This window comes from Danio rerio, chromosome 4 (genome assembly GCF_052040795.2).
Source record: "Danio rerio strain M-AB ecotype USA chromosome 4, GRCz13ab, whole genome shotgun sequence".
NCBI classification, from domain to species: Eukaryota; Metazoa; Chordata; class Actinopteri; order Cypriniformes; family Danionidae; genus Danio; species Danio rerio.
In genome coordinates this window covers 66979417-66995972 of record NC_141024.2, presented here as the reverse complement: position 1 = coordinate 66995972, position 16556 = coordinate 66979417, and positions in this window count along the sequence as shown.

Sequence of the window (16556 nt, the reverse complement as noted above, 5' to 3'; positions counted from 1 at the left end):
TGGACTGGAGCCAATCGCCGCTCTCGCTCTTTATTGTCAGAATGGATGAGAGCCAATCGCGTCGCGGCATATGCAAATGAATAACAACACCGCTGTATTCTCATGAGTGCACAGCACAATATAACAGATCAAGGTAAGTTCTTTTTGTCATCATTTAAATCTACTGATAAAAGCTGTTTTGTCGATTGTAGTCTTTTGTTATGTCACAGTCTTGGCCTCCTACACTGATTTATTATTGTATGACAAGAGTTTTAACAAAAGTCACCCTAAGTTCACAGTTTTGTGCATAGTGTTATGCGCATAGGTCACGACCCGCACCCTGTTTAACATTACAGACTTTTGATACGGTTGTAGAAATCATTGATTTGTTCCCACGTGTGTTTAATTTAAAGGGGTGGTCCACTATGATCTCATATTTTAAACTTAAGTCGATGTGTAATGTAGCTGTGTGAACATAAACAACGTCTCTGAATGTAAAAAGTTCTAAGTTCAATGCAAAGGGAGGCCTTGTTTTTTACAGAGTTAGCTTAGCAAATCCTACAATGAACAAATTTTAGGGACTACAAAAAAATACTTCCGCCCCCTGTGACATCACAAGTTCATTTACTGTGCATCCCACACTGCGCATGCAGGTAAAGGCCGTGGCCAGAAGCACTTTAACGTTATAGCGAGATGAAGCTAAAAATGCGTCTAAACACGGCTGTTTCCACAGAGCTTCGTCTGTTTCTGTATTTGGGCTTCCAAAGGACACGACACAAAGAAAAAAGTGCCTAAAGTTCAATATTACTTATCTTCCAGAGAATTATTAAATACTCAGCAAGCATGATTTGACAAAACAGCTCCAGAATCTCTCCCAGTTCAGTGCTGGATTCGGCTAAAATCTCCTCAAAGCAGAAGTTGTAAGCTACAAGTAAGTGTTTTTATTTGTTAAAATTGATCATGACATGTACAGTGTCTAGCATTAACGGTATGCTGTAGCAATGATGTAAACAATGCGAAATGCTGCTTTGCGGGCAAACGATTTAGCTACAAATTCATATCCATCAGCCAAACTGCTGTAACACACACTCACTCCACGAGCACGTTCGTATCTCTTATGTGTGTCCGCACGGGACTGCTGATTGTCTGCACGTTTCCAACTGCCACAGGGCTGCACAAAGTGCTTTACAGAGAGAAAATAAACACATGATGTGAGCATAAAACAGTAAAAATAGCAATAGGCTCATAATAGGAAGGAACTTAGAAAAATTATCAATAAAAGAGCAAAAATAAAAAATAGTTAAAATAATAATAAAATATTTTTTCCTAATTAAAAGATGCTGCCACAGTTGACCAACACTAAACACAATAGAGAACATGACCGTTTTAATCCAGCACATTTGTCAAAGAAGAGATTTGTAATATAAAACCAGTGAATGACTTTGGTAAAGGCAATGTTTCATCCAATTCATTTTAAACATTGTCAAATCAAGAACAGTGAGTCCACCTTTAGAAAAGCTTATTGTTTTTCTTTTGACATATTCTGTCCTGTTTTTCCAGATGAACTGAAATATAGCTCTATTAATCTCTGTACACATTTCGGGATTAGCATATACTGTAAGGAGAGAGCGGAATAGACCAGCCTTGATATTCCTTCAGCTTTGGAAAGTAGAAGACGTCCATGGATAGTCCTCTGAGACCAGCAATTAAACAAAGTTGACTTTCTTTAAACATTTAGAAAAGTTCTGATCCTTTCAGAAGAACATTTATTAATTGTAATACCTCAATATGTGATGGTGTGCCTGACCTTAATTCGACAAACATCTAAGATATCAGAATGAAGAATTGTCAACAGATTTTTCTGATTAACAGAAAGGCCAGAAGCATTCGACAATCATTGTAATGGCTGTGATATTTCAGGGACTTGTTTTTATTATGTATAGAGACACATGCATCATCTGCACTATTTGAATACCTTCAACATTTGAGCAATTGACCACATAAAGATGAAGAAGCTCTGCAACCACCAGAAACAGAAAAGGGGAAACAGGACAACCTTGTCTGATTCCTCTTCCAATGACAAAACGTGGAGAAGCTCCATGAGGCAAAGACACATTACTAGTGAAGTCTTTATACAGAGTCTGAACAGTTCTCACAAACTCTTGACCAAAGCCAAAATGCTTCAAAGTGTCTGCATGAAGGGATGCTCGACAGCGTCGAAGGCCTTGTAAAAGTCTAAACACAAAATGAGAGCATCATCGTTCACCAACTCTGAGCAATCTAAAAGGTCTAAAACAAGACGGATATTATTGAAACATGTCAATAATAATCACGTCTCCACATTAAGAGTATCAAGGTCTTTCTTCAGTGTATATAAATTTGAAGAAGATTTTATTGTCTCAGTGTGTAGTATTTTCTAAGTGTAAAGCAGTTAATTTTCTCTTCACAAAATGTGTGTAGTGTTTGCAGCAAACATGCCAGCATGTGTTAAAAATACTGTGTAATATGAGTATGCCTGCTCAGGAGCAACACTAGGAGAAGGCCATTACTGAATGGCTGATTGTGTAGAATAACTGAATATGTAAAGCACTGATCATATATGTTAAATACTTGTATGAAGCTATATGTTGCAGAAGTTAGAATGAGTAACATATTATCAAGTTATTATCCTATCATAACAATGTATGTAAACACTTAGTTCCTTTGCATAAGTTGAATCTATACTTTGCTGACATAGACCTGTAACATCTCTGTTGACATGAGCTAGTGGGCTGAGAGCCAAGAATAGCAGGACCCCTTAGACTAGAAAACCTATTCAAAAATGGTCAAGAGTTAAAAAGAGACACAAAGGGGTGTGTCATAATTACCTGTATAAAGATTATGGAGAACACAGATACTTTAGAAGGAGCAGGAGAGACTTTGGAAGGTGTCCAGGAGAGACTTCAGAATGCTCTGGGGTCTGCTCTGCTCTTTCTCGGCTTTATTATGGAGAATAAAGTCTATTGTCTGATATTCAAAACCTCCGGTCTGATAATTTCTAATTGATGAGAAGTCGAATTCACGACAAATGGCGCCCAACGTGGGGCTGGACAGAGATGGACAGGTGACACTGGACATGCTGGGCTTGGAGGAAAAACACAAATATGTGGCCACAATAAAAAACGGTAAGCAATTTTAAGCTTATACGTTTGTGTTTTTTCTACCAAGGACCTGCTTGTAATGGTAAAAAGTCACTTGAACTGTTTCTCCAGCTATAACGAACTACAAATAAAACTAAAAAGATATAAAAGGAAACAAAGGGGTTTTGAATACCAGAAGAAAATAACAATTTGCATGCAAATGATCTGTGTTTTCATAAGAGGGCCTTGACGGATAGGATAAACGTTAACTAGTAACTGTTACTCATGTTTGGGAAATTTTTTAATGATGAAGAATATGCATAGAGCATTTTTAAGTTTTAAGAGGAAGTTCTTAAAGAGTGGTGACAGATAAGAGATTAAAACAGATTAAAAAAGTATAGAGAGAAGCGCGCAAAGACCTCGGAGTACCCGTTCTGTTTTAATAATAATAAATATTATGCAGGAGGCTGGGGGAAAAAAGGCAAAAATCCTGTGAAATGCTATTTTTACTGAAGAGCAGTAAAGACGGGAGCAGAAGTAACAGGTCACTCAAGAGGATTGTATTGTGATTGTATTTATTTAATTGTAAGTATTTGTGTATTTGTCTGTGTTGGACTGAAGATACTGGTATGCAGAAGCTACCACCCTTGCTCTAGAGAGACTAGAATAGAGGTGAGGTTCAGGTTACACAGTGTAAGAGATGAGTTAGGATGAGTGAGAAGTATGATTGTGTTTAGAAATATGGTTGCAATAAGAGTGAGTTTAAAAGAATTATCATTTTATATTATAGGATAAAAAAGGACTGTATATGTTGTGTGATTTAAAAACAACTAGACAGTAAAGTTCGTCGAGACAAACTTTGAGGCTGGCTTGACAAAGCCTGTTGGTAATAGTTTGTTTAGTTTAAAAACAGTTTGAAAAAATATAAGTAGCATGTTATTAGCATGATTCTAGCATGCATTAGCATGTTTCTAGCATGGATTAGCATGGATTAGCATGTTATTAGCATGAGTGTAGTACAAATTAGCATTTTATTAGCATGATTCTAGTATAAATTAGCATGTTTGAAAAAGTTTTTTCAAAGTTTGAAAAAGTATAAGTAGCATGTTATTAGCATGATTCTAGCATGCATTAGCATGATTCTAGCATGGATTAGCATGTTATTAGCATGAGTGTAGTATAAATTAGCATTTTATTAGCATGATTCTAGTATAAATTAGCATGTTATTAGCATGCTTCTAGCATGAATTAGCATGTTACTAGCATGATTCTAGAATAAATTAGCATGTCACTAGCATGATTCTAGTATGAATTAACATACTGCTAGCATGATTCTAGTATGAATTAGCAGGTTATTAGCATGATTTTAGCATGAATTAGCATGATTCTAGTATGAATTAGCATGTTACTAGAATGATTCTAGCATGAATTAGCATGTTACTCGCATGATTCTAGCATGAATTAGCATGTTATTAGCATGATTATAGTATGAATTAGCATGTTACTAGCATGATTCTAGCGTGAATTAGCATGTTATTAGCATGATTCTGGCATGCATAAGCATGTTACTAGCATGATTCTAGTATGAATTAGCATGTTATTAGCATGATTGTAGTATGAATTAGCATGTAACTAGCATGATTCTAGTATGAATTAGCATGTCACATAGCATGCATAGGTGGTTGCTAGGGTATTCTGAGTGGTTGCTAAGTCGTTGCTAGGCAGTTGCTAGGGTGTCCTGAGTGGTTGCTAGGTGGTTGCTAAGATGTTGCTAGGCGGTTGCTAGGCTGTTGCTAGGTGGTTGCTATGGCGTTCTGAGTGGTTGCTAGGTGGTTGCTAAGGCATTGCTAGGCGGTTGCTAGGGTGTTCTGAGTGGTTGCTAAGATGTTGCTAGGTGGTTGCTAGGGTGTTCTGAGTGGTTGCTAAGGTGTTGCTAGGCAGTTGCTAGGGTGTTCTAAGTGGTTGCTAGGTTGTTGCTAAGGTGTTGCTAGGTGGTTGCTAGGGTGTTCTGAGTGGTTGCTAAGGCGTTGCTAGGCGGTTGCTAGGGTGTCCTGAGTGGTTGCTAGGTGGTTGCTAAGGTGTTGCTAGGTGGTTGCTAGGGTGTCCTGAGTGGTTGCTTGGTGGTTGCTAAGGCGTTGCTAGGCGGTTGCTAGGGTGTTCTGACTGGTTGCTAGGTGGTTGCTAAGGTGTTGCTAGGCGGTTGATAAGGTGTCCCAAGTGGTTGCTAGGTGGTTGCTAAGGTGTTGCTATGTGGTTGCTAGGGTATTCTGAGTGGTTGCTAAGGCGTTGCTAGGCGGTTGCTAGGGTGTCCTGAGTGGTCGCTAGGCCCTTACTAAGGCATTAATAGGCCGTTGCTAGGTGGTTGCTAGGCGGTTGCTAGGGTAAATTGGGTGGTTGCTAGGCAGTTGCTAGGGTACCCTGGTTGGTTACTAGGCAAGCCTTACATACATGCTTGATAAAACATTTATTTTTAGTAAGCATTTCTAGCAAGTTACAGTACTTGGCTAGTCAATATTAGCATGTAGCTAATCACTGCTAGCATGTGTAGCATTTAGGAAGTTCCGTTTGCTAGCATGAGTCAAACGAGCCAATCTCCAAGTCTCTACGATGTTCTGATGCTGAGATATAGCTGTTGATGAATGGTTGCTAGGGTACTCTGTTTTGTTGCTATGGGCGAGGTTACAGAGTGCACTTGAATGTGGTTGGCTGTCTAAGTCAAATGAACCAACCCCCATGTCTCTATGACACTGCTATGCAAAGATATGCATCTTGGCCTATTTTAATGGAAGTCTATGGAATCAATTTGGGGGCGTGGCTTGTGAGCTTCATTATCATATTGAGATGCTCATTGGTTGTCTGAGTCAGATGAGCCATCCCCCAAGTCAATAGGACACTGCTAAGCAAAGATATGCATGTAGGCCAGTTATTAACATGAGTCTAGTATGAATTAGCATGTTACTAGCATGATTCTTGTACAAATTAGCATGTCATTAGCATGTTTCCAGTATGAGTTAGCATGTCATTAGCATGATTAGCATATGAGTAGCATGTTGCTAGCATGATTGGCATGTCATTAGCATGTTAGAATTATAAGCATTCGATAGCACACCTAATTACATTCTATAGGACAGTTGCTAGGGTGCAGTATGTGGTAGTTAGGGGTGTGGCTAGAAAGTTAAAAGGCCATCAGTGATTGGCTGCTGGCTAGACTGAGTTAAATGAGCTCAGCCATTAGTCTCTATGACAGTCTGATGCAGAGTTATGAGCTCACAAAGTTTGATCCCATGTTAAGTCAATGAGAGTCTTTTGTAATGGAAGTCTACGGGACAGTTGCTAGGGTGAAGTATGTGGTAGTTAGGGGTGTGGCTAGAAAGTTAAAAGCTCATCAGTTATTGGCAGTTTGGTAGTCTGAGTTAAATGAGCTCAGCCATTAGTCTCTATGACAGTCTGATGTAGAGTTATGAGCTCACAAATTTTGATCCCATGTTAAGTCAATGAGAGTCTTTTGAATGGAAGTCTACGGGACAGTTGCTAGGGTGCAGTATGTGGTAGTTAGGGGAGTGGCTAGAAAGTTAAAAGCTCATCAGTTATTGGCAGTTTGGTAGTCGGAGTTAAATGAGCTCAGCCATTAGTCTGTAGGACAGTCTGATGCAGAGTTATGAGCTCACAAAGTTTGATCCCATGGAAAGTCAATGAGAGTCTTTTGTAATGGAAGTCTACGGGACAGTTGCTAGGGTGCAGTATGTGGTAGTTAGGGGTGTGGCAAGAAAGTTAAAAGCTCATCAGTTATTGGCAGTTTGGTAGTCGTAGTTAAATGAGCTCAGCCATTAGTCTGTAGGATAGTCTGATTCAGAGTTATGAGCTCACAAAGTTTGATCCCATGTTAAGTCAATGAGAGTCTTTTGAATGGAAGTCTATGGGACAGTTTCTAGGGTCCAAAAGTGGTTGCTAGGGCGTGGCTAGAAAGTTTAAAGGTGATCAGTCATTGGCAGTTTGATAGTCTGAGTTAAATGAGCCCAGTTAGAGTTCTGTGCGACAGTCTGACGCAGAGTTACGAGGTCACAAAGTTTGGTCCAATGTTAAGTCTATGGGATTTTTCCGACAGTCCCGGGACGTTTTTCGGAAAACCGAAAGTCCAATCAGTCTGAGGAGATATAGCATACCGAGTCAGAATAGTTTGGAGGTCTGGTGTGAGTTTGGTGGTAATAGTTCGAAAGTTCAAGGAGGAGATAGATTTTGATTTTTAGAGTCAGAAGAAGAATAATAACTAGATTCTTAAAGTTTGAGAACAAACTTTGAGGCTGGCTTGTGAAAGCCTGATGGTAATAGTTTATTTAGTTTAAACAGTTTTAAAAAGTATGAAAAGATAGATAGATAGATAGATAGATAGATAGATAGATAGATAGATAGATAGATAGATAGATAGATAGATAGATTAGCATGTTATTAGCAGGATTTTAACGTGAAATAGCATGTTATTAGCATGATTCTAGCATGAATTAGCATGTTACTAGCATGATTTTAGCAGGAATTAGCATGTTGTTAGCATGATTTTAGCATGAATTAGCATGTTACTAGCATGATTCTAGCATGAATTAGCATGTTGTTAGCATGATTCTAGCATGAATTAGCATGTTGTTAGCACGATTCTAGCATGAATTAGCATGTTACTAGCATGATTCTAGCATGAATTAGCATGTACCTAGCATGATTCTAGCATGAATTAGCATGTACCTAGCATGATTTTAACATGAATTAGCATGTTACTAGCATGATTTTAGCATGAATTAGCACAATTCTAGCAGGAATTAGCATGTTGTTAGCATAATTCTAGCATGAATTAGCATGTTGTTATCATGATTCTAGCATGAATTAGCATCTTACTAGCATGATTCTAGCATGAATTAGCATGTTGTTAGCATGCTTCTAGCATGATTTAGCATGCTACTAGCATGATTCTAGCATGAATTAGCATGTTGTTAGCATGATTCTAACATGAATTAGCATGTTACTAGCATGCTTCTAGCATGAATTAGCATGTTATTAGCATGATTCTAGCATGAATTAGCATTTGACTAGCATGATTCTAGCATGAATTAGTATGTTGTTAGCATGATTCTAGCATGAATTAGCATGTTGTTAGCATGATTCTAGCATGAATTAGCATGTTACTAGCATGAATTAGCATGTTGTTAGCATGATTCTAACATGAATTAGCATGTTACTAGCATGATTCTAGCATGAATTAGCATGTTACTAGCATGATTCTAGCATGAATTAGCATGTGACTAGCATGATTCTAGCATGAATTAGCATGTTTCTAGCACGATTCTAGCATGAATTAGCATGTTACTAGCACGATTCTAGCATGAATTAGCATGTTACTAGCACGATTCTAGCATGAATTAGCATGTTGTTAGCACGATTCTAGCATGAATTAGCATGTTACTAGCATGATTCTAGCATGAATTAGCATGTTGTTAGCACGATTCTAGCATTAATTGGCATGTTACTAGCATGATTCTAGCGTGAAATAGCATGTTGTTAGCATGATTCTAGCATGAATTAGCATGTTACTAGCGTGATTTTAGCATGAATTAGCATGTTACTAGCATGATTCTAGCATAAATTAGCATGTTGTTAGCATGATTCTAGCATAAATTAGCATGTTACTAGCATGATTCTAGCATAAATTAGCATGTTACTAGCATGATTCTAGCATGAATTAGCACGTTACTAGCATGATTCTAGCATGAATTAGCATGTAACTAGCATGATTCTAGCATGAATTAGCATGTTGTTAGCATGATTCTAACATCAATTAGCATGTTACTAGCATGATACTAGCATGAATTAGCATGTTATTAGCATGATTCTAGTATAAATTAGCATGTGACTAGCATGATTCTAGCATGAATTAGCATGTAACTAGCATGTTTCTAGCATGAATTAGCATATTGTTAGCATGATGGATGGATAGATAGATAGATAGATAGATAGATAGATAGATAGATAGATAGATAGATAGATAGATAGATAGATAGATACAGGTAGATAGATAGATAGATAGATAGATAGATAGATAGATAGATAGATAGATAGATAGATAGATAGAGGTAGATAGATAGATAGATAGATAGATAGATAGATAGATAGATAGATAGATAGATAGATGGAGTGCGAGCATGAGTCAAACAAGCCAACCCCCGCTTCTCTATGATGTTTTGATGCTGAGATATAGCTAGTGTTATATCGTTGCTAGGTTAGTCTGATTTGTTGCTATGGAGTTGATTGACAGCTTAGACTGATGATGTATCAAAGCTTCTTGCCAGTATGAACAGTTAAAAACAATCCCCATGTCTCTATCATAATGCCTCATGACAATATCAGTCTGAACCTCTTTAATGGCAGTCTATGGGACAGTTGCTAGGCTGCAGTATCTGGTTGTTAGGGCGTGGCTAGAAAGTTAAAAGGCCATCAGTGAATGGCTGCTGGCTAGACTGAGTTAAATGAGCTCAGCCATTAGTCTGTAGGACAGTTTGATGCAGAGTTATGAGCTCACAAAGTTTAATCCCATGTTAAGTCAATGAGAGTCTTTTGAATGGAAGTCTATGGGACGGTTTCTAGGGTCCAAAAGTGGTTGCTAGGGCGTGGCCAGAAAGTTTAAAGGTGATCAGTCATTGGCAGTTTGATAGTCTGAGTTAAATGAGCCCAGTTAGAAGTCTGTGTGACATTCTGATGCGGAGTTATGAGGTCACAAAGTTTGATCCAATGTTACGTCTATGGGATTTTTCCGACGGTCCCGGGACGTTTTTCGGAAAACCGAAAGTCGGATCAGTCTGAGGAGACATAGCAACCCGAGTCAGAATAGTTCGGAAGTCTGACCCGAGTTTGATGGTCATAGCTTGAAAGCTCTAGGAGGAGATGAGTTTTGATTTTTAGTCTCAGAAGAAGAAAATATAATAATAAGTTTAAATAGGATTTCAGTAGTCTGGCTTGCTACACAAGCCAGCCTAATAACTAGATTCTTAAAGTTTGAGAACAAACTTTGAGGCTGGCTTGTGAAAGCCTGACGGTAATAGTTTATTTAGCTTAAACAGTTTTAAAAAGTAAGAAAAGATAGATAGATAGATAGATAGATAGATAGATAGATAGATAGATAGATAGATCTAGCGTGTAATAGCATGTTGTTAGCATGATTCTAGCATGAATTAACATGTTACTAGCATGAATTAGCATGTTGTTAGCATGATTTTAGCATGAATTAGCATGTTACTAGCATGATTATAGCATGAGTTAGCATGTTGTTAGCATGATTCTAGCATGATTTAGCACGATTCTATCATGAATTAGCATGTTACTAGCATGATTCTAGCATGAATTAGCATGTAACTAGCATGATTCTAGCATGAATTAGCATGTTGTTAGCATGATTCTAGCATGAATTAGCATGTTTCTAGCATTATTCTAGCATGAATTAGCATGTTGTTAGCTGGATTCTAGCATGAATTAGCATGTTACTAGCACGATTCTAGCATGAATTAGCATGTTGTTAGCACGATTCTAGCATTAATTAGCATGTTACTAGCATGATTCTAGCATGAAATAGCATGTTGTTAGCATGATTCTAGCATGAATTAGCATGTTACTAGCATGATTTTAGCATGAATTAGCATGTTACTAGCTAGATTCTAGCATGAATTAGCATGTTGTTATCATGATTCTAGCATGAATTAGCATGTTACTAGCATGATTTTAGCATAAATTAGCATGTTACTAGCATGATTCTAGCATGAATTAGCACGTTACTAGCATGATTCTAGCATGAATTAGCATGTTGTTAGCATGATTCTAGCATGAATTAGCATGTTACTAGCATGATTCTAGCATGAATTAGCATGTTGTTAGCATGATTCTAGCATGTAACTAGCATGATTCTAGAATGAATTAGCATGTTGTTAGCATGATTCTAACATCAATTAGCATGTTACTAGCATGATTCTAGCATGAATTAGCATGTTGTTAGCATGATTCTATATTAAATTAGCATGTGACTAGCATGATTCTAGCATGAATTAGCATGTGACTAGCATGATTCTAGCATGAATTAGCATGTAACTAGCATGTTTCTAGCATGAATTAGCATGTTGTTAGCATGATTCTAGTATAAATTAGCATGTGACTAGCATGATTCTAGCATGAATTAGCATGTGACTAGCATGATTCTAGCATAAATTAGCATGTTGTTAGCATGATTCTAGCATGAATTAGCATGCTACTAGCATGATTCTGGCGTAAATTAGCATGTTACTAGCAGGATTCTAGCATGAATTAGCATGTTACTAGCATGATTCTAGCATGAATTAGCATGTTGTTAGCATGAATCTAGCATGAATTAGCATGTTACTAGCATGATTCTAGCATGAATTAGCATGTTGTTAGCATGATTCTAGCATGAATTAGCATGTTACTAGCATGATTCTAGCATGAATTAGCATGTTGTTAGCATGATTCTAACATCAATTAGCATGTGACTAGCATGATTCTAGCATGAATTAGCATGTGACTAGCATGATTCTAGCATGAATTAGCATGTAACTAGCATGTTTCTAGCATGAATTAGCATATTGTTAGCATGATGGATAGATAGATAGATAGATAGATAGATAGATAGATAGATAGATAGATAGATAGATAGATAGATAGATAGATAGATAGATAGAAAGAGGTAGATAGATAGATAGATAGATAGATAGATAGATAGATAGATAGAGATAGATAGATAGATAGATAGATAGATAGATAGATAGATAGATAGATAGATAGATAGATAGATGGTGTGCAAGCATAAGTCAAACAAGCCAACCCTCGCCTCTCTACGATGTTCTGATGCTGAGATATAGCTGGTGTCATATCGTTGCTAGGTTAGCCTGATTTGTTGCTATGGAGTTGATTGACAGCTAAGACTGATGATGTAACAAAGCTTCTTGCCAGTATGAACAGTTGAAAACAATCCCCATGTCTCTATCAAACTGCAGCATGACAATATCAGTCTGAACCTCTTTAATGGCAGTCTATGGGACAGTTGCTAGGGTGCAGTATCTGGTTGTTAGGATGTGGCTAGAAAGTTAAAAGGCCATCAGCTATTGGCTGCTGGCTAGACTGAGTTAAATGAGCTCAGCCATTAGTCTTAAGGAAAGTTTGATGCAGAGTTATGAGCTCACAAAGTTTGATCCCATGTAAAGTCAATGAGAGTATTTTGCAATGGAAGTCTATGGGACGGTTTCTAGGGTCCAAAAGTGGTTGCTAGGGCGTGGCCAGAAAGTTTAAAGGTGATCAGTCATTGGCAGTTTGATAGTCTGAGTTAAATGAGCCCAGTTAGAAGTCTGTGTGACATTCTGATGCGGAGTTATGAGGTCACAAAGTTTGATCCAATGTTACGTCTATGGGATTTTTCCGACGGTCCCGGGACGTTTTTCGGAAAACCGAAAGTCGGATCAGTCGGAAAGGATATAGCAACTCGAGTCAGAATAGTTCGGAGGTCTGACCCGAGTTTGATGGTCATAGCTTCAAAGGTCTAGGATGAGATAGAGTTTAATTTTTAGTCTCAGAAGAAGAATAATAATAATACTAGATTCTTAAAGTTTGAGAACAAACTTTGAGGCTGGCTTGTGAAAGCCTGACGGTAATAGTTTATTTAGTTTAAACAGTTTTTAAAACTATGAAAAGATAGATAGATAGATAGATAGATAGATAGATAGATAGATAGATAGATAGATAGATAGATAGATAGATAGATAGATAGATAGATTAGCATGTTATTAGCATGATTCTAGCATGAATTAGCATGTTTTTAACATGATTCTAGCATGAATTAGCATGTTACAACATGATTTTAGCGTAAATTAGCATGTTACTAGCATGATTTTAGCATGAATTAGCATGATTCTAGCATGAATTAGCATGTTGTTAGCATGATTCTAGCATGAATTAGCATGTTGTTAGCACGATTCTAGCATTAATTAGCATGTTACTAGCATGATTCTAGCATGAATTAGCATGTTGTTAGCATGATTCTAGCATGAATTAGCATGTTACTAGCATGATTTTAGCATGAATTAGCATGTTACTAGCATGATTCTAGCATGAATTAGCATGCTACTAGCATGAATTAGCATGTTGTTAGCATGATTCTAGCATGAATTAGCATGTTGTTAGCATGATTCTAGCATGAATTAGCATGTTACTAGCATGATTTTAGCATGAATTAGCATGTTACTAGCATGATTCTAGCATAAATTAGCATGTTGTTAGCATGATTCTAGCATGAATTAGCATGCTACTAGCATGATTCTAGCATGAATTAGCATGTTGTTAGCATGATTCTAGCATGAATTAGCATGTTGTTAGCATGATTCTAGCATGAATTAGCATGTTACTAGCATGATTCTAGCATAAATTAGCATGTTACTAGCATGATTCTAGCATGAATTAACATGCTACTAGCATGATTCTAGCATGAATTAGCATGTTGTTAGCATGATTTTAGCATGAATTAGCATGTTACTAGCATGATTCTAGCATAAATTAGCATGTTGTTAGCATGATTCTAGCATGAATTAGCATGTTGTTAGCATGATTCTAGCATGAATTAGCATGTTACTAGCATGATTTTAGCATGAATTAGCATGTTACTAGCATGATTCTAGCATAAATTAGCATGTTACTAGCATTATTCTAGCATGAATTAGCATGTTACTAGCATGATTCTAGCATGAATTAGCATGTTGTTAGCATGATTCTAGCATGAATTAGCATGTTACTAGCATGATTCTAGCATGAATTAGCATGTTGTTAGCATGATTCTAGCATGATTTAGCATGTTGTTAGCATGATTCTAGCATGAATTAGCATGTTACTAGCATGATTCTAGCATGAATTAGCATGTTGTTAGCATGATTCTAGCATGAATTAGCATGTTACTAGCATGATTCTAGCATGAATTAGCATGTTGTTAGCATGATTCTAACATCAATTTGAATGTTACTAGCATGATTCTAGCATGGATTAGCATGTTGTTAGCATGATTCTAGTATAAATTAGCATGTGACTAGCATGATTCTAGCATGAATTAGCATGTGACTAGCATGATTCTAGCATGAATTAGCATGTAACTAGCATGTTTCTAGCATGAATTAGCATATTGTTAGCATGATAGATAGATAGATAGATAGATAGATAGATAGATAGATAGATACAGACACAGACAGACAGACAGACAGACAGACAGACAGACAGATACAGACAGACAGATAGATAGATAGATAGATAGATAGATAGATAGATAGATAGATAGATAGATAGAAAGATGTAGATAGATAGATAGATAGGTAGAGGTAGATAGATAGATAGATAGATAGATAGATAGATAGATAGATAGATAGATAGATAGATAGATAGATAGATAGATAGATAGATAGATAGATAGATAGATAGATAGAAAGATGTAGATAGATAGATAGATAGATAGATAGATAGATAGATAGATAGATAGATAGATAGATAGATGGTGTATGAGCATGAGTCAAACAAGCCAACCCCCGCCTCTCTACGATGTTCTGATGCTGAGATATAGCTGGTGTCATATCGTTGCTAGGTTAGTCTGTTTTGTTGCTATGGAGTTGATTGACAGCTAAGACTGATGATGTATACAAGCTTCTTGCCAGTATGAACAGTTAAAAACAATCCCCATGTCTCTATCACACTGCAGCATGACAATATCAGTCTGAACCTCTTTAATGGCAGTCTATGGGACAGTTGCTAGGGTGCAGTATCTGGTTGTTAGGGTGTGGCTAGAAAGTTAAAAGGCCATCGGTGATTGGCTGCTGGCTAGACTGAGTTAAATGAGCTCAGCCATTAGTCTGTAGGACAGTTTGATGCAGAGTTATGAGCTCACAAAGTTTGATCCAATGTAAAGTCAATGAGAGTCTTTTGCAATGGAAGTCTATGGGACGGTTTCTAGGGTCCAAAAGTGGTTGCTAGGGCGTGGCCAGAAAGTTTAAAGGTGATCAGTCATTGGCAGATTGATGGTCTGAGTTAAATGAGCCTAGTTAGAAGTCTGTGTGACATTCTGACGCGGAGTTATGAGGTCGCAAAGTTTGATCCAATGTTACGTCTATGGGATTTTTCCGACGGTCCCGGGACGTTTTTCGGAAAACCGAAAGTCGGATCAGTCGGAAAAGATATAGCAACTCGAGTCAGAATAGTTCGGAGGTCTGACCCAAGTTTGATGGTCATAGCTTGAAAGGCCTAGGACGAGATAGAGTTTAATTTTTAGTCTCAGAAGAAGAATAATAATATAGAATAATAACTAGATTCTTAAAGTTTGAGAACAAACTTTGAGGCTGGCTTGTGAAAGCCTGACGGTAATAGTTTATTTAGTTTAAACAGTTTTTAAAACTATGAAAAGATAGATAGATAGATAGATAGATAGATAGATAGATAGATAGATAGATAGATAGATAGATAGATAGATAGATAGATAGATAGATAGATAGATAGATTAGCATGTTATTAGCATGATTCTAGCATGAATTAGCATGTTGTTAGCATGATTCTATATTAAATTAGCATGTGACTAGCATGATTCTAGCATGAATTAGCATGTGACTAGCATGATTCTAGCATGAATTAGCATGTAACTAGCATGTTTCTAGCATGAATTAGCATGTTGTTAGCATGATTCTAGTATAAATTAGCATGTGACTAGCATGATTCTAGCATGAATTAGCATGTGACTAGCATGATTCTAGCATAAATTAGCATGTTGTTAGCATGATTCTAGCATGAATTAGCATGCTACTAGCATGATTCTGGCGTAAATTAGCATGTTACTAGCAGGATTCTAGCATGAATTAGCATGTTACTAGCATGATTCTAGCATGAATTAGCATGTTGTTAGCATGAATCTAGCATGAATTAGCATGTTACTAGCATGATTCTAGCATGAATTAGCATGTTGTTAGCATGATTCTAGCATGAATTAGCATGTTACTAGCATGATTCTAGCATGAATTAGCATGTTGTTAGCATGATTCTAACATCAATTAGCATGTGACTAGCATGATTCTAGCATGAATTAGCATGTGACTAGCATGATTCTAGCATGAATTAGCATGTAACTAGCATGTTTCTAGCATGAATTAGCATATTGTTAGCATGATGGATAGATAGATAGATAGATAGATAGATAGATAGATAGATAGATAGATAGATAGATAGATAGATAGATAGATAGATAGATAGATAGATAGAAAGAGGTAGATAGATAGATAGATAGATAGATAGATAGATAGATAGATAGAGATAGATAGATAGATAGATAGATAGATAGATAGATAGATAGATAGATAGATAGATAGATAGATGGTGTGCAAGCATAAGTCAAACAAGCCAACC